At 43.3% G+C, this 24,382-nt stretch overlaps 1 long non-coding RNA gene across 9 annotated transcripts in view; it reads right to left on the reverse strand.

Moving 5' to 3' along the window:
• Positions 1 to 24,382, reverse strand: part of LOC142467960 (uncharacterized) — a 49,162-nt gene that overhangs the window by 18,605 nt on the left and 6,175 nt on the right. For 6 of the 9 annotated variants that reach the window (XR_012788547.1, XR_012788548.1, XR_012788540.1 and 3 more), the window contains 14 exons: positions 22,492 to 22,611; positions 21,376 to 21,471; positions 19,828 to 19,931; positions 18,491 to 18,595; positions 15,973 to 16,092; positions 14,857 to 14,952; positions 13,309 to 13,412; positions 11,964 to 12,074; positions 9,446 to 9,565; positions 8,330 to 8,425; positions 6,782 to 6,885; positions 2,939 to 3,058; positions 1,823 to 1,918; positions 277 to 380 (listed from right to left, as the gene is read on the reverse strand). This is a non-coding gene — a long non-coding RNA (uncharacterized LOC142467960). The remainder of the gene's footprint in view (positions 1 to 276; positions 381 to 1,822; positions 1,919 to 2,938; positions 3,059 to 6,781; positions 6,886 to 8,329; positions 8,426 to 9,445; positions 9,566 to 11,963; positions 12,075 to 13,308; positions 13,413 to 14,856; positions 14,953 to 15,972; positions 16,093 to 18,490; positions 18,596 to 19,827; positions 19,932 to 21,375; positions 21,472 to 22,491; positions 22,612 to 24,382) is intronic. The other 3 variants (XR_012788546.1, XR_012788536.1, XR_012788545.1) reach the window with 3 other exon arrangements.

The raw sequence follows: 24,382 nt of genomic DNA on the forward strand, positions 1-24,382 counted from the left end.
GATGTCAGAGGAGAGAGTTCAATTAAGCTGAGGTATCGAGTAGGACAGGGGTGAGGGGAATGAGAGGTGGTGGATGAGAGCAGAAGAGGTCATGTACAAATAGACCTTGTTAGTCAGAGAGCAGTCATTCCAGAGGGCACGTGAGAAGTGAAGAGTAAAGTGAGACATGGAATGTGGATTACATTAGATGGGTTAATACGCTTAGCAGGGAGGTGGAGAGAGAGAGGCAAGAGGCAGAGAGTGGTGCAGGGGTTGAGGAAGAGATGTTGCATGTACCTTATCAGAACATTAAAGAACATCAATTCACACTGGTGCAGAGTTGATGATGAATCCAGTTCACCTCCAATTCAATTTTAACAGAAATGTTTCATTCTTCATTACTGAAAAAAAAGAAAAGTAAAAAACATTTCATTACTATTTTCAAAATGGATTGAATTCCCCCAACAATGACTATGTGTTACCAATATATCCCTCTCAGTCCCACTGCAGCATATACTGTACCAGTGTGAAAGTAGGAAGGTACACAGTACCGGTAAAACAATACGTGCCGGTACTATGCACCATATGAATTATAAGGGGATGTAAATCTCCCAGTCTCTCTCCATATCCGCAACAGAGCGGGCTCCGGTCAGTGGCATGGATGCCCATATATGGGTATGCTCATATTTGGGCATCCCATGTCACTGACCGGAGCCGGCTCTGAGTATAGGGATATATGCGGAGACGCAGAGGTGCAAGGAAATGGGAGGAGGCACGGTGAGAAACAGGGAGAGACCACAGGAAGATAGAGGGCAACAACTTCCACAAGGTACTTGTATGGGTATAATTGTTTGTATTTTGTGCAGAGGGGGTAATTTCAGATAAAATACAATTCTCCACCCTCTACGAAACAATTCCACTTTGTTCAGTAAGCCAGAAAGTCTTGGTCCCATGTGGACTGAATTTAATGCAAATAAGGTCCTTAATACACAAGTAAAGAATAAAGTTACTTATTCTCTACTGTAAGAAGTGCCACATTGCCCACTATTTGGGTCCTGTGCCCAGATTGTGACCATGCATGGCAGAGGTGAGATTCCCCCAACTCCAATTTGCTACACTCTCCAAGAGATAATTGTGATCAGAGGTGGAACTAGGGGAGGGTGTGAGCAGGGTCACTGCCCAGGGAGTAACCTGACTGGGGGCACGGAAATCTCATTTAGTGCATATGTTGCGGCACTGCATTGATTGACCGGTCAATCTGCACTGCTGCCTGTCACAGTGACATCCTGATCGGGCACTGTGATCAGCTATAGCACTGACCCAGGTGAGATAGTTCAGCACTTTACAAGGAGGGAACAGATGTTGTGGGTGACAGATGCTGGAGGTAGGCCAAGACTGTTGGCCAGAGTAACGTGGAGACTTACTGCACTCTGCATGCCCATCCTCTCCCTGACATCAGGGGAAGGAAGTGGCCCTGGGGTGTGTGTAGGTATGCCAGATGTCAGTGTATGCATAAGTAAGTATGCCTGTGTAGTGGGAGGTGTAGGGGCGTTAAGCTGGAGGACTTAAAACAGGCACAAAAGCACATAGATACCTCTGATTATACCGCACCAAATGCTGATAATATCATGCTGTAGCTGCACTTTACAGAAGATGATGCAGATGTCATCATTGGTTGGTGGGTTCATTAAATCAATCCATCATATCATAACCACACTGTGCATATGATGTACTGAATCAGTAACACCAGGAAGACATCTCCATGTTAGGAGTAGAGTTGAAGTTAACAGAATATGTCCAGCACTGTGGTGTGTAGCCCATAAATAATAATTGTGCACATTACCAGAACAACATACTGTCAACTGCAAGATCATTTTGCTGCTTGTAGCGTATGCTCATCCTGTACAGTGTTGTAGTAGATCCGTCTCTTCAGTGTTCACTGCAACAAAAGTAAGACATTGCATTAATATTACAGACGTTTGGGGGCTGAAATCTCACTTCGCTGCGGACAATTTCCCTTTGCATAAGATTCTTGTGATTATGTCAATGATGATCAATAACTGCATCATAACACAGCCGCTCTATACAGAAGATGTACTTGCTCTCATTGGTCATTGAGGTAATACGTCACACAATGTACAGATATAGCAAGGATTATTTCTCCCACTTGTGCATTATGGCATTATGATGGGAAATGTTGTGAGATTCTGCATTATCAGCATCACTGAATCTTTTGGAAATTAAGTGATATTCTATGTTTTAATGCAATATTATGGGTGATCAGCCGGTAAAATAATAATAGCTTGCTGTATCTGTAGCCATGCTCTACCCATGATGTGCTGAACCAATGACTGCAGAGAGATTCAGAGTGCTAAACATGACTGGAACGCATCTCTGAATAATGGGCAGCAAAGCAGTGCAGAATAGGAGGTGAAAGTATTTAAAATGGAAGATCCTTAGCAGCTGTGTGGAGAGTAGACAGTACAGACTGACCAAGTAAATGGTAAAAGGAGTAACTTCAACATTACTTGGCTTTGTTCTCCACATTGAAGCTTTCCTCCTCTTTAAATCACTAATACTGATGCCATGTGTAACCTGTACTGAGAGTTATATAATCTACTGGCCTAGATGAAACCATATGATGCAAACAGGATCCATCCCACTCCAGATTCATAGAATTGAACCACCTCAACCTTTCATAACAATCACATAGAACTGCAGCTGTGCGCTACTGCACATGTTCTTGTTATGAATGGTAGTAGATGTGGTCCTTGGGTCTTTACTTCATACTGTAGCCACCCTCTACTCATGATGTATTGAATCAACGAAAACTTGCATGGTTCAGATCACAGGAAGGGGTAGAGTAGAGATGAAAATATTCAATGTGAAACCCGTAGCAGCCGGATTGTGTGGAGTCAATAAAACGACAAATACTAAATGGTAAATGAGAAATATACACATTGCTTATCTGTCTCTGTGTAGTAATTTTCCTTCTCTTCAACTGTCCTTCAAATTTTCTCTTTTGCAAGAAAAGGAACACATGGCTTCAATATTCACTTCTGTTCTGCAGTCATCCCTCCTGAAATAAAAGTTAAGCATTGCATTGTTATTATGATAATACATACAATAAACCTTGCTCCAAACCATTTGATGCAAAGCAAATCCACCTCCCACCCACAGCTGTGCTCCTTCTAGAGCATGCATGTCAAACTCCAGTCCTCGAGGGTCCCAAACAGGCCAGGTTTTCAGTAGGGATATCCTGAAAACCTGGCCTGTTTGCTGCCCTCGAGGACTGGAGTTTGACATCCTTGTTCTTGAGCTTCTACCACGCAAGTCATCCATGTGAGTGACACTGTACTGCAGTCCTGGTCTGCACACAATCTACTGAATCAATGACATCACACTGTAAAGGCAATCTACAAGATGTATTAGTTGTCCACACTTCCGAAATGTTACTTTTATGTCCAAATCACTTATTCCCATGACCTGATATTTGTATTTGTTATTTATAGGATTGTCACAAAGAGTTGATGAGGTCACCAAATGATAGTATGTAGAGAGAAAGAGAGATCTCAGAACAGAGCCCTGATGTATACCCACAGACAGATCAATAGAAGACGAAGACATGTTAGCAACAGAGATGGAGAATGTGTGACAGGAAAGTTATGATGAAAACCAGGATAGAACTGTGTTACGGATACCAAGAGAGAGTTTAGAATATGAAGGAGGAGAGTGATTGAGAGCATCAAAACGCAGCAGATAGATCAAGTAGGATTAGTAGGGAAAAGTGACCTTGGGAATTTGCTTTAAGCACAGTCTGTAGAACGAGCTGTACGAAAGGCAGGTTGTAAAGGATCCAGGAGGGAATGTGATTTAAGAATGTTGACATTCTAGCAATTAGGAGACAAACAGCAGGAGGGATACAGGGCGGTAGTTAGTAAGGCACATAGGGTGTAGGTTGTTTCTGAGAAAAGGGTGACCACTACAGGCTTAAAGTAAGAGGGTAAAGAGCCAGAGAATAGGGAGGAATTGAAGATGTGGGTGAGAGTGGGGACTAAGAGATGCAGTAAGGTGTGAGGGGATACGATCTAGAGGGCATGTGGTAGAGGGAGAAGAGAAGATGATTAGCTTCCAGCTCTGCAAGAGAAGAAAAGGAGTCAAATGCAGAAGGAGAATTAGGTAGAAGGAGAGAAGGGGGAAGGGACAGAAGGAATCTCCTTGTGGGTGGCATCCACCTTGCCTCTGAAGTAGTCAAATGCTTGAGGAGAAGTGAAGGAAGGATGGCAAGTGTGAGGAGAAGGTTAGTGGAGGGAGTCAAATACAGGGAAAAAAAGACAGCGTAAATTAAATTTGAGTGTTGATGAATGTGAAAAAAAAGTAGTGTGGTTTGGCCACAGAGAGCAGCTTTATACAGGACTGGAGACATTTTTACTGTAGAAAAATCAAATATCAATTGTGTGATTTCCTTCATAGGCATTAAGAACAGCGAGTGGAAGTGTGATGAACATGTTTGGGAATTTAGCCAAGGGTGTGGGCTAGAGGGACAAGTGTGTCAGAGCCTAGAGGGGGCATATAGATAGGAGGATAGCATTGTAAGAGTTAATAAGATTGTTAGTTTAAGCGGAAAGAGAGAGAGAGCAGAGAGGTTAGAGTAGATGTCAGAGGAGAGTTTAATTAAGCAGAGGCAAATCAGTGGGACAGGTAAGATGGGGTGAGGGGAATGACTGATTGTGAATGATGAGAGCAGAAGAGGTCATGTACAACTAGAGCCTTGTTAGTCAGAGAACGGACATTCCAGATGGCATAGGAGAAGGGAAGAGAAAAGTAAGGAAAGGAATGTGGATTACATTAGATAGGTTAACACTCTTAGCAGGGAGGCAGAGGCAGGGAGGCCCGATGTGTATATGAGCAGGTTCAAGATTATAAGAGATATCCCACACATCAGCAAACATAGAAGGAGACACAGAGATAGGTGTAGAGAGAGACAGAGATAGCTCTATGTAGAGAGAGAGGGACGTAGAGAGAATGAGACAGATAGGCGCAGAGAGAGGGGGCGCAGAGAGAGGAGGCGCCAAAAGAGGGGGCACAGAGAATAGGATATTAAAGAGTGCTTTTCATTGAGCAGTGCAGAAATAGCTGCAATAGAGGTCTGTACAAATGGTGCAGTGTGTAGACACATGCAAAGGTAGGGGAAGGAAAGAGGAGAACATGTGGATAAAAGCAGGAGTGTGGAAGTTAGAGAAATTAGAAAAGTTTAACAGAGGAGTGAGGAAACAGCAAGCAGAAAGAACAAGAGAGAGGTTACATTGGGATGACGTTCTGTGGTAAAGAGAAAATGCTAGGAGAGAGCTTTCAAATATTAGAGGACATGAATTGAGGCAGCAAATGTATAAATCAAAACCTGAGGGGGAGGTATAGCACGAAAGCTTGCACAGCAGATTATAGTCTTAATGTTGCGTGTACCTGTCAGGGTATTCAAGAAGTTAAATTCTCACAAGTGCAGAGTTCATGATGAAATGCTGAATCTAGTCCCCCTCCAATTTAATATAACTTTTCCATTCTTCATTACTGCAAAAAGCAAACAAAACAAAACCACATTGCATTACTATTTTCAAAATGGATTGAATGGCATATTCAACAGTGACTGTGTGATGCCAATATTCCCCACTCACTCGTAGTGAAGCACATATTGTACTAGTGTTGAAAGTAGGCCGGTAGAGTCAGGTACGCAGTACTGATAAAACAATAAGTGCCCGTCGTAAGTACCAGCTCCGCAACAGTGCGGGCATCACATTAGTGACGTGGATGAACATATATGGATAAGCCCATATTAAGGCATCACGTGACCAGAGCCGTCACTGACTGGGTATACGTAAAGACGCAGGGAGATGCAAGGAAAGGGAGGGAGAGAGACAGGGAGAAGATGTGAAACGGAGGAAGGCACGGATGGAGGGAGTTCTTCCGAGCTTCTGCGGGCCTCTCTCTTTCACTGGTGCATGCCGGGAGCTGGTCCCAACATCCACAAAGTGTGTGTGTATTATTGGTTGTATTTTATGGGGGTAGGAGGGTAGTGTGTATATTGTGTGTGTGGGAGTATTATATTGTGTGTAGAGGTGCAGAGGAGAGTACTAGATTGTGTATCTTGTGTAAGGGTGTTGTGTATATTGTGTTTGGAGCTATAATATTATTGGGGAGATTAGTATTGAGGAGGTATTATAGTGTGTATTGTGGGGAGTATTAGTGTGTGTATTGTTTGTGGGTGACAGATGCTGGGGGTATGCAGCAATCCCTGCACTGAGGTCCGAGGCGGCTCTGCATCGCTCGCACGCACTGTGGACGACCAAGCATGTGCCCATGATAATCATGGCCTTAGAGGGATGAGTGTGTCAGAGCCTAGAAGGGGTATATATATATAATGGAGGAGGGAGGAGGAAGGAGGAGGAGGGAGGAGGAGATGATAGCATTGTAAAAGTTAACAAGATAGTTAGTTTAAGCAGAAAGTGAGGAGAGGTTAGAGATAAGGGTAGATGTCAGAGGAGAGAGTTCAATTAAGCTGAGGTATCGAGTAGGACAGGGGTGAGGGGAATGAGAGGTGGTGGATGAGAGCAGAAGAGGTCATGTACAAATAGACCTTGTTAGTCAGAGAGCAGTCATTCCAGAGGGCACGTGAGAAGTGAAGAGTAAAGTGAGACATGGAATGTGGATTACATTAGATGGGTTAATACGCTTAGCAGGGAGGTGGAGAGAGAGAGGCAAGAGGCAGAGAGTGGTGCAGGGGTTGAGGAAAAGATGTTGCATGTACCTTATCAGAACATTAAAGAACATCAATTCACACTGGTGCAGAGTTGATGATGAATCCAGTTCACCTCCAATTCAATTTTAACAGAAATGTTTCATTCTTCATTACTGAAAAAAAAGAAAAGTAAAAAACATTTCATTACTATTTTCAAAATGGATTGAATTCCCCCAACAATGACTATGTGTTACCAATATATCCCTCTCAGTCCCACTGCAGCATATACTGTACCAGTGTGAAAGTAGGAAGGTACACAGTACCGGTAAAACAATACGTGCCGGTACCATGCACCATATGAATTATAAGGGGATGTAAATCTCCCAGTCTCTCTCCATATCCGCAACAGAGCGGGCTCCGGTCAGTGGCATGGATGCCCATATATGGGTATGCTCATATTTGGGCATCCCATGTCACTGACCGGAGCCGGCTCTGAGTATAGGGATATATGCGGAGACGCAGAGGTGCAAGGAAATGGGAGGAGGCACGGTGAGAAACAGGGAGAGACCACAGGAAGATAGAGGGCAACAACTTCCACAAGGTACTTGTATGGGTATAATTGTTTGTATTTTGTGCAGAGGGGGTAATTTCAGATAAAATACAATTCTCCACCCTCTACGAAACAATTCCACTTTGTTCAGTAAGCCAGAAAGTCTTGGTCCCATGTGGACTGAATTTAATGCAAATAAGGTCCTTAATACACAAGTAAAGAATAAAGTTACTTATTCTCTACTGTAAGAAGTGCCACATTGCCCACTATTTGGGTCCTGTGCCCAGATTGTGACCATGCATGGCAGAGGTGAGATTCCCCCAACTCCAATTTGCTACACTCTCCAAGAGAGATAATTGTGATCAGAGGTGGAACTAGGGGAGGGTGTGAGCAGGGTCACTGCCCAGGGAGTAACCTGACTGGGGGCACGGAAATCTCATTTAGTGCATATGTTGCGGCACTGCATTGATTGACCGGTCAATCTGCACTGCTGCCTGTCACAGTGACATCCTGATCGGGCACTGTGATCAGCTATAGCACTGACCCAGGTGAGATAGTTCAGCACTTTACAAGGAGGGAACAGATGTTGTGGGTGACAGATGCTGGAGGTAGGCCAAGACTGTTGGCCAGAGTAACGTGGAGACTTACTGCACTCTGCATGCCCATCCTCTCCCTGACATCAGGGGAAGGAAGTGGCCCTGGGGTGTGTGTAGGTATGCCAGATGTCAGTGTATGCATAAGTAAGTATGCCTGTGTAGTGGGAGGTGTAGGGGCGTTAAGCTGGAGGACTTAAAACAGGCACAAAAGCACATAGATACCTCTGATTATACCGCACCAAATGCTGATAATATCATGCTGTAGCTGCACTTTACAGAAGATGATGCAGATGTCATCATTGGTTGGTGGGTTCATTAAATCAATCCATCATATCATAACCACACTGTGCATATGATGTACTGAATCAGTAACACCAGGAAGACATCTCCATGTTAGGAGTAGAGTTGAAGTTAACAGAATATGTCCAGCACTGTGGTGTGTAGCCCATAAATAATAATTGTGCACATTACCAGAACAACATACTGTCAACTGCAAGATCATTTTGCTGCTTGTAGCGTATGCTCATCCTGTACAGTGTTGTAGTAGATCCGTCTCTTCAGTGTTCACTGCAACAAAAGTAAGACATTGCATTAATATTACAGACGTTTGGGGGCTGAAATCTCACTTCGCTGCGGACAATTTCCCTTTGCATAAGATTCTTGTGATTATGTCAATGATGATCAATAACTGCATCATAACACAGCCGCTCTATACAGAAGATGTACTTGCTCTCAATGGTCATGGAGGTAATACGTCACACAATGTACAGATATAGCAAGGATTATTTCTCCCACTGGTGCATTATGGCATTATGATGGGAAATGTTGTGAGATTGTGCATTATCAGCATCACTGAATCTTTTGGAAATTAAGTGATATTCTATGTTTTAATGCAATATTATGGATGATCAGCCGGTAAAATAATAATAGCTTGCTGTATCTGTAGCCATGCTCTACCCATGATGTGCTGAACCAATGACTGCAGAGAGATTCAGAGTGGTAAACATGACTGGAACGCATCTCTGAATAATGGGCAGCAAAGCAGTGCAGAATAGGAGGTGAAAGTATTTAAAATGGAAGATCCTTAGCAGCTGTGTGGGGAGTAGACAGTACAGACTGACCAAGTAAATGGTAAAAGGAGTAACTTCAACATTACTTGGCTTTGTTCTCCACATTGAAGCTTTCCTCCTCTTTAAATCACTAATACTGATGCCATGTGTAACCTGTACTGAGAGTTATATAATCTACTGGCCTAGATGAAACAATATGATGCAAACAGGATCCATCCCACTCCAGATTCATAGAATTGAACCACCTTAACCTTTCATAACAATCACATAGAACTGCAGCTGTGCGCTACTGCACATGTTCTTGTTATGAATGGTAGTAGATGTGGTCCTTGGGTCTTTACTTCATACTGTAGCCACCCTCTACTCATGATGTATTGAATCAACGAAAACTTGCATGGTTCAGATCACAGGAAGGGGTAGAGTAGAGATGAAAATATTCAATGTGAAACCCGTAGCAGCCGGATTGTGTGGAGTCAATAAAACGACAAATACTAAATGGTAAATGAGAAATATACACATTGCTTATCTGTCTCTGTGTAGTAATTTTCCTTCTCTTCAACTGTCCTTCAAATTTTCTCTTTTGCAAGAAAAGGAACACATGGCTTCAATATTCACTTCTGTTCTGCAGTCATCCCTCCTGAAATAAAAGTTAAGCATTGCATTGTTATTATGATAATACATACAATAAACCTTGCTCCAAACCATTTGATGCAAAGCAAATCCACCTCCCACCCACAGCTGTGCTCCTTCTAGAGCATGCATGTCAAACTCCAGTCCTCGAGGGTCCCAAACAGGCCAGGTTTTCAGTAGGGATATCCTGAAAACCTGGCCTGTTTGCTGCCCTCGAGGACTGGAGTTTGACATCCTTGTTCTTGAGCTTCTACCACGCAAGTCATCCATGTGAGTGACACTGTACTGCAGTCCTGGTCTGCACACAATCTACTGAATCAATGACATCACACTGTAAAGGCAATCTACAAGATGTATTAGTTGTCCACACTTCCGAAATGTTACTTTTATGTCCAAATCACTTATTCCCATGACCTGATATTTGTATTTGTTATTTATAGGATTGTCACAAAGAGTTGATGAGGTCACCAAATGATAGTATGTAGAGAGAAAGAGAGATCTCAGAACAGAGCCCTGATGTATACCCACAGACAGATCAATAGAAGACGAAGACATGTTAGCAACAGAGATGGAGAATGTGTGACAGGAAAGTTATGATGAAAACCAGGATAGAACTGTGTTACGGATACCAAGAGAGAGTTTAGAATATGAAGGAGGAGAGTGATTGAGAGCATCAAACGCAGCAGATAGATCAAGTAGGATTAGTAGGGAAAAGTGACCTTGGGAATTTGCTTTAAGCACAGTCTGTAGAACGAGCTGTACGAAAGGCAGGTTGTAAAGGATCCAGGAGGGAATGTGATTTAAGAATGTTGACATTCTAGCAATTAGGAGACAAACAGCAGGAGGGATACAGGGCGGTAGTTAGTAAGGCACATAGGGTGTAGGTTGTTTCTGAGAAAAGGGTGACCACTACAGGCTTAAAGTAAGAGGGTAAAGAGCCAGAGAATAGGGAGGAATTGAAGATGTGGGTGAGAGTGGGGACTAAGAGATGCAGTAAGGTGTGAGGGGATACGATCTAGAGGGCATGTGGTAGAGGGAGAAGAGAAGATGATTAGCTTCCAGCTCTGTAAGAGAAGAAAAGGAGTCAAATGCAGAAGGAGAATTAGGTAGAAGGAGAGAAGGGGGAAGGGACAGAAGGAATCTCCTTGTGGGTGGCATCCACCTTGCCTCTGAAGTAGTCAAATGCTTGAGGAGAAGTGAAGGAAGGATGGCAAGTGTGAGGAGAAGGTTAGTGGAGGGAGTCAAATACAGGGAAAAAAAGACAGCATAAATTAAATTTGAGTGTTGATGAATGTGAAAAAAAAGTAGTGTGGTTTGGCCCCAGAGAGCAGCTTTATACAGGACTGGAGACATTTTTACTGTAGAAAAATCAAGTATCAATTGTGTGATTTCCTTCATAGGCATTAAGAACAGCGAGTGGAAGTGTGATGAACATGTTTGGGAATTTAGCCAAGGGTGTGGGCTAGAGGGACAAGTGTGTCAGAGCCTAGAGGGGGCATATAGATAGGAGGATAGCATTGTAAGAGTTAATAAGATTGTTAGTTTAAGCGGAAAGAGAGAGAGAGCAGAGAGGTTAGAGTAGATGTCAGAGGAGAGTTTAATTAAGCAGAGGCAAATCAGTGGGACAGGTAAGATGGGGTGAGGGGAATGACTGATTGTGAATGATGAGAGCAGAAGAGGTCATGTACAACTAGAGCCTTGTTAGTCAGAGAACGGACATTCCAGATGGCATAGGAGAAGGGAAGAGAAAAGTAAGGAAAGGAATGTGGATTACATTAGATAGGTTAACACTCTTAGCAGGGAGGCAGAGGCAGGGAGGCCCGATGTGTATATGAGCAGGTTCAAGATTATAAGAGATATCCCACACATCAGCAAACATAGAAGGAGACACAGAGATAGGTGTAGAGAGAGACAGAGATAGCTCTATGTAGAGAGAGAGGGACGTAGAGAGAATGAGACAGATAGGCGCAGAGAGAGGGGGCGCAGAGAGAGGAGGCGCCAAAAGAGGGGGCGCAGAGAGAGGGGGCACAGAGAATAGGATATTAAAGAGTGCTTTTCATTGAGCAGTGCAGAAATAGCTGCAATAGAGGTCTGTACAAATGGTGCAGTGTGTAGACACATGCAAAGGTAGGGGAAGGAAAGAGGAGAACATGTGGATAAAAGCAGGAGTGTGGAAGTTAGAGAAATTAGAAAAGTTTAACAGAGGAGTGAGGAAACAGCAAGCAGAAAGAACAAGAGAGAGGTTACATTGGGATGACGTTCTGTGGTAAAGAGAAAATGCTAGGAGAGAGCTTTCAAATATTAGAGGACATGAATTGAGGCAGCAAATGTATAAATCAAAACCTGAGGGGGAGGTATAGCACGAAAGCTTGCACAGCAGATTATAGTCTTAATGTTGCGTGTACCTGTCAGGGTATTCAAGAAGTTAAATTCTCACAAGTGCAGAGTTCATGATGAAATGCTGAATCTAGTCCCCCTCCAATTTAATTTTAATATAACTTTTCCATTCTTCATTACTGCAAAAAGCAAACAAAACAAAACCACATTGCATTACTATTTTCAAAATGGATTGAATGGCATATTCAACAGTGACTGTGTGATGCCAATATTCCCCACTCACTCGTAGTGAAGCACATATTGTACTAGTGTTGAAAGTAGGCCGGTAGAGTCAGGTACGCAGTACTGATAAAACAATAAGTGCCCGTCGTAAGTACCAGCTCCGCAACAGTGCGGGCATCACATTAGTGACGTGGATGAACATATATGGATAAGCCCATATTAAGGCATCACGTGACCAGAGCCGTCACTGACTGGGTATACGTAAAGACGCAGGGAGATGCAAGGAAAGGGAGGGAGAGAGACAGGGAGAAGATGTGAAACGGAGGAAGGCACGGATGGAGGGAGTTCTTCCGAGCTTCTGCGGGCCTCTCTCTTTCACTGGTGCATGCCGGGAGCTGGTCCCAACATCCACAAAGTGTGTGTGTATTATTGGTTGTATTTTATGGGGGTAGGAGGGTAGTGTGTATATTGTGTGTGTGTGGGAGTATTATATTGTGTGTAGAGGTGCAGAGGAGAGTACTAGATTGTGTATCTTGTGTAAGGGTGTTGTGTATATTGTGTTTGGAGCTATAATATTATTGGGGAGATTAGTATTGAGGAGGTATTATAGTGTGTATTGTGGGGAGTATTAGTGTGTGTATTGTTTGTGGGTGACAGATGCTGGGGGTATGCAGCAATCCCTGCACTGAGGTCCGAGGCGGCTCTGCATCGCTCGCACGCACTGTGGACGACCAAGCATGTGCCCATGATAATCATGGCCTTAGAGGGATGAGTGTGTCAGAGCCTAGAAGGGGTATATATATAATGGAGGAGGGAGGAGGAAGGAGGAGGAGGGAGGAGGAGATGATAGCATTGTAAAAGTTAACAAGATAGTTAGTTTAAGCAGAAAGTGAGGAGAGGTTAGAGATAAGGGTAGATGTCAGAGGAGAGAGTTCAATTAAGCTGAGGTATCGAGTAGGACAGGGGTGAGGGGAATGAGAGGTGGTGGATGAGAGCAGAAGAGGTCATGTACAAATAGACCTTGTTAGTCAGAGAGCAGTCATTCCAGAGGGCACGTGAGAAGTGAAGAGTAAAGTGAGACATGGAATGTGGATTACATTAGATGGGTTAATACGCTTAGCAGGGAGGTGGAGAGAGAGAGGCAAGAGGCAGAGAGTGGTGCAGGGGTTGAGGAAGAGATGTTGCATGTACCTTATCAGAACATTAAAGAACATCAATTCACACTGGTGCAGAGTTGATGATGAATCCAGTTCACCTCCAATTCAATTTTAACAGAAATGTTTCATTCTTCATTACTGAAAAAAAAGAAAAGTAAAAAACATTTCATTACTATTTTCAAAATGGATTGAATTCCCCCAACAATGACTATGTGTTACCAATATATCCCTCTCAGTCCCACTGCAGCATATACTGTACCAGTGTGAAAGTAGGAAGGTACACAGTACCGGTAAAACAATACGTGCCGGTACCATGCACCATATGAATTATAAGGGGATGTAAATCTCCCAGTCTCTCTCCATATCCGCAACAGAGCGGGCTCCGGTCAGTGGCATGGATGCCCATATATGGGTATGCTCATATTTGGGCATCCCATGTCACTGACCGGAGCCGGCTCTGAGTATAGGGATATATGCGGAGACGCAGAGGTGCAAGGAAATGGGAGGAGGCACGGTGAGAAACAGGGAGAGACCACAGGAAGATAGAGGGCAACAACTTCCACAAGGTACTTGTATGGGTATAATTGTTTGTATTTTGTGCAGAGGGGGTAATTTCAGATAAAATACAATTCTCCACCCTCTACGAAACAATTCCACTTTGTTCAGTAAGCCAGAAAGTCTTGGTCCCATGTGGACTGAATTTAATGCAAATAAGGTCCTTAATACACAAGTAAAGAATAAAGTTACTTATTCTCTACTGTAAGAAGTGCCACATTGCCCACTATTTGGGTCCTGTGCCCAGATTGTGACCATGCATGGCAGAGGTGAGATTCCCCCAACTCCAATTTGCTACACTCTCCAAGAGAGATAATTGTGATCAGAGGTGGAACTAGGGGAGGGTGTGAGCAGGGTCACTGCCCAGGGAGTAACCTGACTGGGGGCACGGAAATCTCATTTAGTGCATATGTTGCGGCACTGCATTGATTGACCGGTCAATCTGCACTGCTGCCTGTCACAGTGACATCCTGATCGGGCACTGTGATCAGCTATAGCACTGACCCAGGTGAGATAGTTCAGCACTTTACAAGGAGGGAACAGATGTTGTGGGTGACAGATGCTGGAGGTAGGCCAAGACTGTTGGCCAGAGTAACGTGGAGACTTACTGCACTCTGCATGCCCATCCTCTCCCTGACATCAGGGGAAGGAAGTGGCCCTGGGGTGTGTGTAGGTATGCCAGATGTCAGTGTATGCATAAGTAAGTATGCCTGTGTAGTGGGAGGTGTAGGGGCGTTAAGCTGGAGGACTTAAAACAGGCACAAAAGCACATAGATACCTCTGATTATACCGCACCAAATGCTGATAATATCATGCTGTAGCTGCACTTTACAGAAGATGATGCAGATGTCATCATTGGTTGGTGGGTTCATTAAATCAATCCATCATATCATAACCACACTGTGCATATGATGTACTGAATCAGTAACACCAGGAAGACATCTCCATGTTAGGAGTAGAGTTGAAGTTAACAGAATATGTCCAGCACTGTGGTGTGTAGCCCATAAATAATAATTGTGCACATTACCAGAACAACATACTGTCAACTGCAAGATCATTTTGCTGCTTGTAGCGTATGCTCATCCTGTACAGTGTTGTAGTAGATCCGTCTCTTCAGTGTTCACTGCAACAAAAGTAAGACATTGCATTAATATTACAGACGTTTGGGGGCTGAAATCTCACTTCGCTGCGGACAATTTCCCTTTGCATAAGATTCTTGTGATTATGTCAATGATGATCAATAACTGCATCATAACACAGCCGCTCTATACAGAAGATGTACTTGCTCTCAATGGTCATGGAGGTAATACGTCACACAATGTACAGATATAGCAAGGATTATTTCTCCCACTGGTGCATTATGGCATTATGATGGGAAATGTTGTGAGATTCTGCATTATCAGCATCACTGAATCTTTTGGAAATTAAGTGATATTCTATGTTTTAATGCAATATTATGGATGATCAGCCGGTAAAATAATAATAGCTTGCTGTATCTGTAGCCATGCTCTACCCATGATGTGCTGAACCAATGACTGCAGAGAGATTCAGAGTGGTAAACATGACTGGAACGCATCTCTGAATAATGGGCAGCAAAGCAGTGCAGAATAGGAGGTGAAAGTATTTAAAATGGAAGATCCTTAGCAGCTGTGTGGGGAGTAGACAGTACAGACTGACCAAGTAAATGGTAAAAGGAGTAACTTCAACATTACTTGGCTTTGTTCTCCACATTGAAGCTTTCCTCCTCTTTAAATCACTAATACTGATGCCATGTGTAACCTGTACTGAGAGTTATATAATCTACTGGCCTAGATGAAACCATATGATGCAAACAGGATCCATCCCACTCCAGATTCATAGAATTGAACCACCTCAACCTTTCATAACAATCACATAGAACTGCAGCTGTGCGCTACTGCACATGTTCTTGTTATGAATGGTAGTAGATGTGGTCCTTGGGTCTTTACTTCATACTGTAGCCACCCTCTACTCATGATGTATTGAATCAACGAAAACTTGCATGGTTCAGATCACAGGAAGGGGTAGAGTAGAGATGAAAATATTCAATGTGAAACCCGTAGCAGCCGGATTGTGTGGAGTCAATAAAACGACAAATACTAAATGGTAAATGAGAAATATACACATTGCTTATCTGTCTCTGTGTAGTAATTTTCCTTCTCTTCAACTGTCCTTCAAATTTTCTCTTTTGCAAGAAAAGGAACACATGGCTTCAATATTCACTTCTGTTCTGCAGTCATCCCTCCTGAAATAAAAGTTAAGCATTGCATTGTTATTATGATAATACATACAATAAACCTTGCTCCAAACCATTTGATGCAAAGCAAATCCACCTCCCACCCACAGCTGTGCTCCTTCTAGAGCATGCATGTCAAACTCCAGTCCTCGAGGGTCCCAAACAGGCCAGGTTTTCAGTAGGGATATCCTGAAAACCTGGCCTGTTTGCTGCCCTCGAGGACTGGAGTTTGACATCCTTGTTCTTGAGCTTCTACCACGCAAGTCATCCATGTGAGTGACACTGTACTGCAGTCCTGGTCTGCACACAATCTACTGAATCAATGACATCACACTGTAAAGGCAATCTACAAGATGTATTAGTTGTCCACACTTCCGAAATGTTACTTTTATGTCCAAATCACTTATTCCCATGACCTGATATTTGTATTTGTTATTTATAGGATTGTCACAAAGAGTTGATGAGGTCACCAAATGATAGTATGTAGAGAGAAAGAGAGATCTCAGAACAGAGCCCTGATGTATACCCACAGACAGATCAATAGAAGACGAAGACATGTTAGCAACAGAGATGGAGAATGTGTGACAGGAAAGTTATGATGAAAACCAGGATAGAACTGTGTTACGGATACCAAGAGAGAGTTTAGAATATGAAGGAGGAGAGTGATTGAGAGCATCAAACGCAGCAGATAGATCAAGTAGGATTAGTAGGGAAAAGTGACCTTGGGAATTTGCTTTAAGCACAGTCTGTAGAACGAGCTGTACGAAAGGCAGGTTGTAAAGGATCCAGGAGGGAATGTGATTTAAGAATGTTGACATTCTAGCAATTAGGAGACAAACAGCAGGAGGGATACAGGGCGGTAGTTAGTAAGGCACATAGGGTGTAGGTTGTTTCTGAGAAAAGGGTGACCACTACAGGCTTAAAGTAAGAGGGTAAAGAGCCAGAGAATAGGGAGGAATTGAAGATGTGGGTGAGAGTGGGGACTAAGAGATGCAGTAAGGTGTGAGGGGATACGATCTAGAGGGCATGTGGTAGAGGGAGAAGAGAAGATGATTAGCTTCCAGCTCTGTAAGAGAAGAAAAGGAGTCAAATGCAGAAGGAGAATTAGGTAGAAGGAGAGAAGGGGGAAGGGACAGAAGGAATCTCCTTGTGGGTGGCATCCACCTTGCCTCTGAAGTAGTCAAATGCTTGAGGAGAAGTGAAGGAAGGATGGCAAGTGTGAGGAGAAGGTTAGTGGAGGGAGTCAAATACAGGGAAAAAAAGACAGCGTAAATTAAATTTGAGTGTTGATGAATGTGAAAAAAAAGTAGTGTGGTTTGGCCCCAGAGAGCAGCTTTATACAGGACTGGAGACATTTTTACTGTAGAAAAATCAAATATCAATTGTGTGATTTCCTTCATAGGCATTAAGAACAGCGAGTGGAAGTGTGATGAACATGTTTGGGAATTTAGCCAAGGGTGTGGGCTAGAGGGACAAGTGTGTCAGAGCCTAGAGGGGGCATATAGATAGGAGGATAGCATTGTAAGAGTTAATAAGATTGTTAGTTTAAGCGGAAAGAGAGAGAGAGCAGAGAGGTTAGAGTAGATGTCAGAGGAGAGTTTAATTAAGCAGAGGCAAATCAGTGGGACAGGTAAGATGGGGTGAGGGGAATGACTGATTGTGAATGATGAGAGCAGAAGAGGTCATGTACAACTAGAGCCTTGTTAGTCAGAGAACGGACATTCCAGATGGCATAGGAGAAGGGAAGAGAAAAGTAAGGAAAGGAATGTGGATTACATTAGATAGGTTAACACTCTTAGCAGGGAGGCAGAGGCAGGGAGGCCCGATGTGTATATGAGCAGGTTCAAGATTATAAGAGATATCCCACACATCAGCAAACATAGAAGGAGACACAGAGATAGGTGTAGAGAGAGACAGAGATAGCTCTATGTAGAGAGAGAGGGACGTAGAGAGAATGAGACAGATAGGCGCAGAGAGAGGGGGCGCAGAGAGAGGAGGCGCCAAAAGAGGGGGCGCAGAGAGAGGGGGCACAGAGAATAGGATATTAAAGAGTGCTTTTCATTGAGCAGTGCAGAAATAGCTGCAATAGAGGTCTGTACAAATGGTGCAGTGTGTAGACACATGCAAAGGTAGGGGAAGGAAAGAGGAGAACATGTGGATAAAAGCAGGAGTGTGGAAGTTAGAGAAATTAGAAAAGTTTAACAGAGGAGTGAGGAAACAGCAAGCAGAAAGAACAAGAGAGAGGTTACATTGGGATGACGTTCTGTGGTAAAGAGAAAATGCTACTAGAGAGCTTTCAAATATTAGAGGACATGAATTGAGGGAGCAAATGTATAAATCAAAACCTGAGGGGGAGGTATAGCACGAAAGCTTGCACAGCAGATTATAGTCTTAATGTTGCGTGTACCTGTCAGGGTATTCAAGAAGTTAAATTCTCACAAGTGCAGAGTTCATGATGAAATGCTGAATCTAGTCCCCCTCCAATTTAATATAACTTTTCCATTCTTCATTACTGCAAAAAGCAAACAAAACAAAACCACATTGCATTACTATTTTCAAAATGGATTGAATGGCATATTCAACAGTGACTGTGTGATGCCAATATTCCCCACTCACTCGTAGTGAAGCACATATTGTACTAGTGTTGAAAGTAGGCCGGTAGAGTCAGGTACGCAGTACTGATAAAACAATAAGTGCCCGTCGTAAGTACCAGCTCCGCAACAGTGCGGGCATCACATTAGTGACGTGGATGAACATATATGGATAAGCCCATATTAAGGCATCACGTGACCAGAGCCGTCACTGACTGGGTATACGTAAAGACGCAGGGAGATGCAAGGAAAGGGAGGGAGAGAGACAGGGAGAAGATGTGAAACGGAGGAAGGCACGGATGGAGGGAGTTCTTCCGAGCTTCTGCGGGCCTCTCTCTTTCACTGGTGCATGCCGGGAGCTGGTCCCAACATCCACAAAGTGTGTGTGTATTATTGGTTGTATTTTATGGGGGTAGGAGGGTAGTGTGTATATTGTGTGTGTGGGAGTATTATATTGTGTGTAGAGGTGCAGAGGAGAGTACTAGATTGTGTATCTTGTGTAAGGGTGTTGTGTATATTGTGTTTGGAGCTATAATATTATTGGGGAGATTAGTATTGAGGAGGTATTATAGTGTGTATTGTGGGGAGTATTAGTGTGTGTATTGTTTGTGGGTGACAGATGCTGGGGGTATGCAGCAATCCCTGCACTGAGGTCCGAGGCGGCTCTGCATCGCTCGCACGCACTGTGGACGACCAAGCATGTGCCCATGATAATCATGGCCTTAGAGGGATGAGTGTGTCAGAGCCTAGAAGGGGTAAATATATAATGGAGGAGGGAGGAGGAAGGAGGAGGAGGGAGGAGGAGATGATAGCATTGTAAAAGTTAACAAGATAGTTAGTTTAAGCAGAAAGTGAGGAGAGGTTAGAGATAAGGGTAGATGTCAGAGGAGAGAGTTCAATTAAGCTGAGGTATCGAGTAGGACAGGGGTGAGGGGAATGAGAGGTGGTGGATGAGAGCAGAAGAGGTCATGTACAAATAGACCTTGTTAGTCAGAGAGCAGTCATTCCAGAGGGCACGTGAGAAGTGAAGAGTAAAGTGAGACATGGAATGTGGATTACATTAGATGGGTTAATACGCTTAGCAGGGAGGTGGAGAGAGAGAGGCAAGAGGCAGAGAGTGGTGCAGGGGTTGAGGAAGAGATGTTGCATGTACCTTATCAGAACATTAAAGAACATCAATTCACACTGGTGCAGAGTTGATGATGAATCCAGTTCACCTCCAATTCAATTTTAACAGAAATGTTTCATTCTTCATTACTGAAAAAAAAGAAAAGTAAAAAACATTTCATTACTATTTTCAAAATGGATTGAATTCCCCCAACAATGACTATGTGTTACCAATATATCCCTCTCAGTCCCACTGCAGCATATACTGTACCAGTGTGAAAGTAGGAAGGTACACAGTACCGGTAAAACAATACGTGCCGGTACTATGCACCATATGAATTATAAGGGGATGTAAATCTCCCAGTCTCTCTCCATATCCGCAACAGAGCGGGCTCCGGTCAGTGGCATGGATGCCCATATATGGGTATGCTCATATTTGGGCATCCCATGTCACTGACCGGAGCCGGCTCTGAGTATAGGGATATATGCGGAGACGCAGAGGTGCAAGGAAATGGGAGGAGGCACGGTGAGAAACAGGGAGAGACCACAGGAAGATAGAGGGCAACAACTTCCACAAGGTACTTGTATGGGTATAATTGTTTGTATTTTGTGCAGAGGGGGTAATTTCAGATAAAATACAATTCTCCACCCTCTACGAAACAATTCCACTTTGTTCAGTAAGCCAGAAAGTCTTGGTCCCATGTGGACTGAATTTAATGCAAATAAGGTCCTTAATACACAAGTAAAGAATAAAGTTACTTATTCTCTACTGTAAGAAGTGCCACATTGCCCACTATTTGGGTCCTGTGCCCAGATTGTGACCATGCATGGCAGAGGTGAGATTCCCCCAACTCCAATTTGCTACACTCTCCAAGAGAGATAATTGTGATCAGAGGTGGAACTAGGGGAGGGTGTGAGCAGGGTCACTGCCCAGGGAGTAACCTGACTGGGGGCACGGAAATCTCATTTAGTGCATATGTTGCGGCACTGCATTGATTGACCGGTCAATCTGCACTGCTGCCTGTCACAGTGACATCCTGATCGGGCACTGTGATCAGCTATAGCACTGACCCAGGTGAGATAGTTCAGCACTTTACAAGGAGGGAACAGATGTTGTGGGTGACAGATGCTGGAGGTAGGCCAAGACTGTTGGCCAGAGTAACGTGGAGACTTACTGCACTCTGCATGCCCATCCTCTCCCTGACATCAGGGGAAGGAAGTGGCCCTGGGGTGTGTGTAGGTATGCCAGATGTCAGTGTATGCATAAGTAAGTATGCCTGTGTAGTGGGAGGTGTAGGGGCGTTAAGCTGGAGGACTTAAAACAGGCACAAAAGCACATAGATACCTCTGATTATACCGCACCAAATGCTGATAATATCATGCTGTAGCTGCACTTTACAGAAGATGATGCAGATGTCATCATTGGTTGGTGGGTTCATTAAATCAATCCATCATATCATAACCACACTGTGCATATGATGTACTGAATCAGTAACACCAGGAAGACATCTCCATGTTAGGAGTAGAGTTGAAGTTAACAGAATATGTCCAGCACTGTGGTGTGTAGCCCATAAATAATAATTGTGCACATTACCAGAACAACATACTGTCAACTGCAAGATCATTTTGCTGCTTGTAGCGTATGCTCATCCTGTACAGTGTTGTAGTAGATCCGTCTCTTCAGTGTTCACTGCAACAAAAGTAAGACATTGCATTAATATTACAGACGTTTGGGGGCTGAAATCTCACTTCGCTGCGGACAATTTCCCTTTGCATAAGATTCTTGTGATTATGTCAATGATGATCAATAACTGCATCATAACACAGCCGCTCTATACAGAAGATGTACTTGCTCTCAATGGTCATGGAGGTAATACGTCACACAATGTACAGATATAGCAAGGATTATTTCTCCCACTGGTGCATTATGGCATTATGATGGGAAATGTTGTGAGATTCTGCATTATCAGCATCACTGAATCTTTTGGAAATTAAGTGATATTCTATGTTTTAATGCAATATTATGGATGATCAGCCGGTAAAATAATAATAGCTTGCTGTATCTGTAGCCATGCTCTACCCATGATGTGCTGAACCAATGACTGCAGAGAGATTCAGAGTGGTAAACATGACTGGAACGCATCTCTGAATAATGGGCAGCAAAGCAGTGCAGAATAGGAGGTGAAAGTATTTAAAATGGAAGATCCTTAGCAGCTGTGTGGGGAGTAGACAGTACAGACTGACCAAGTAAATGGTAAAAGGAGTAACTTCAACATTACTTGGCTTTGTTCTCCACATTGAAGCTTTCCTCCTCTTTAAATCACTAATACTGATGCCATGTGTAACCTGTACTGAGAGTTATATAATCTACTGGCCTAGATGAAACCATATGATGCAAACAGGATCCATCCCACTCCAGATTCATAGAATTGAACCACCTCAACCTTTCATAACAATCACATAGAACTGCAGCTGTGCGCTACTGCACATGTTCTTGTTATGAATGGTAGTAGATGTGGTCCTTGGGTCTTTACTTCATACTGTAGCCACCCTCTACTCATGATGTATTGAATCAACGAAAACTTGCATGGTTCAGATCACAGGAAGGGGTAGAGTAGAGATGAAAATATTCAATGTGAAACCCGTAGCAGCCGGATTGTGTGGAGTCAATAAAACGACAAATACTAAATGGTAAATGAGAAATATACACATTGCTTATCTGTCTCTGTGTAGTAATTTTCCTTCTCTTCAACTGTCCTTCAAATTTTCTCTTTTGCAAGAAAAGGAACACATGGCTTCAATATTCACTTCTGTTCTGCAGTCATCCCTCCTGAAATAAAAGTTAAGCATTGCATTGTTATTATGATAATACATACAATAAACCTTGCTCCAAACCATTTGATGCAAAGCAAATCCACCTCCCACCCACAGCTGTGCTCCTTCTAGAGCATGCATGTCAAACTCCAGTCCTCGAGGGTCCCAAACAGGCCAGGTTTTCAGTAGGGATATCCTGAAAACCTGGCCTGTTTGCTGCCCTCGAGGACTGGAGTTTGACATCCTTGTTCTTGAGCTTCTACCACGCAAGTCATCCATGTGAGTGACACTGTACTGCAGTCCTGGTCTGCACACAATCTACTGAATCAATGACATCACACTGTAAAGGCAATCTACAAGATGTATTAGTTGTCCACACTTCCGAAATGTTACTTTTATGTCCAAATCACTTATTCCCATGACCTGATATTTGTATTTGTTATTTATAGGATTGTCACAAAGAGTTGATGAGGTCACCAAATGATAGTATGTAGAGAGAAAGAGAGATCTCAGAACAGAGCCCTGATGTATACCCACAGACAGATCAATAGAAGACAAAGACATGTTAGCAACAGAGATGGAGAATGTGTGACAGGAAAGTTATGATGAAAACCAGGATAGAACTGTGTTACGGATACCAAGAGAGAGTTTAGAATATGAAGGAGGAGAGTGATTGAGAGCATCAAACGCAGCAGATAGATCAAGTAGGATTAGTAGGGAAAAGTGACCTTGGGAATTTGCTTTAAGCACAGTCTGTAGAACGAGCTGTACGAAAGGCAGGTTGTAAAGGATCCAGGAGGGAATGTGATTTAAGAATGTTGACATTCTAGCAATTAGGAGACAAACAGCAGGAGGGATACAGGGCGGTAGTTAGTAAGGCACATAGGGTGTAGGTTGTTTCTGAGAAAAGGGTGACCACTACAGGCTTAAAGTAAGAGGGTAAAGAGCCAGAGAATAGGGAGGAATTGAAGATGTGGGTGAGAGTGGGGACTAAGAGATGCAGTAAGGTGTGAGGGGATACGATCTAGAGGGCATGTGGTAGAGGGAGAAGAGAAGATGATTAGCTTCCAGCTCTGTAAGAGAAGAAAAGGAGTCAAATGCAGAAGGAGAATTAGGTAGAAGGAGAGAAGGGGGAAGGGACAGAAGGAATCTCCTTGTGGGTGGCATCCACCTTGCCTCTGAAGTAGTCAAATGCTTGAGGAGAAGTGAAGGAAGGATGGCAAGTGTGAGGAGAAGGTTAGTGGAGGGAGTCAAATACAGGGAAAAAAAGACAGCGTAAATTAAATTTGAGTGTTGATGAATGTGAAAAAAAAGTAGTGTGGTTTGGCCCCAGAGAGCAGCTTTATACAGGACTGGAGACATTTTTACTGTAGAAAAATCAAATATCAATTGTGTGATTTCCTTCATAGGCATTAAGAACAGCGAGTGGAAGTGTGATGAACATGTTTGGGAATTTAGCCAAGGGTGTGGGCTAGAGGGACAAGTGTGTCAGAGCCTAGAGGGGGCATATAGATAGGAGGATAGCATTGTAAGAGTTAATAAGATTGTTAGTTTAAGCGGAAAGAGAGAGAGAGCAGAGAGGTTAGAGTAGATGTCAGAGGAGAGTTTAATTAAGCAGAGGCAAATCAGTGGGACAGGTAAGATGGGGTGAGGGGAATGACTGATTGTGAATGATGAGAGCAGAAGAGGTCATGTACAACTAGAGCCTTGTTAGTCAGAGAACGGACATTCCAGATGGCATAGGAGAAGGGAAGAGAAAAGTAAGGAAAGGAATGTGGATTACATTA

This window comes from Ascaphus truei, chromosome 1, assembly GCF_040206685.1.
Source record: "Ascaphus truei isolate aAscTru1 chromosome 1, aAscTru1.hap1, whole genome shotgun sequence".
NCBI lineage: Eukaryota > Metazoa > Chordata > Amphibia > Anura > Ascaphidae > Ascaphus > Ascaphus truei.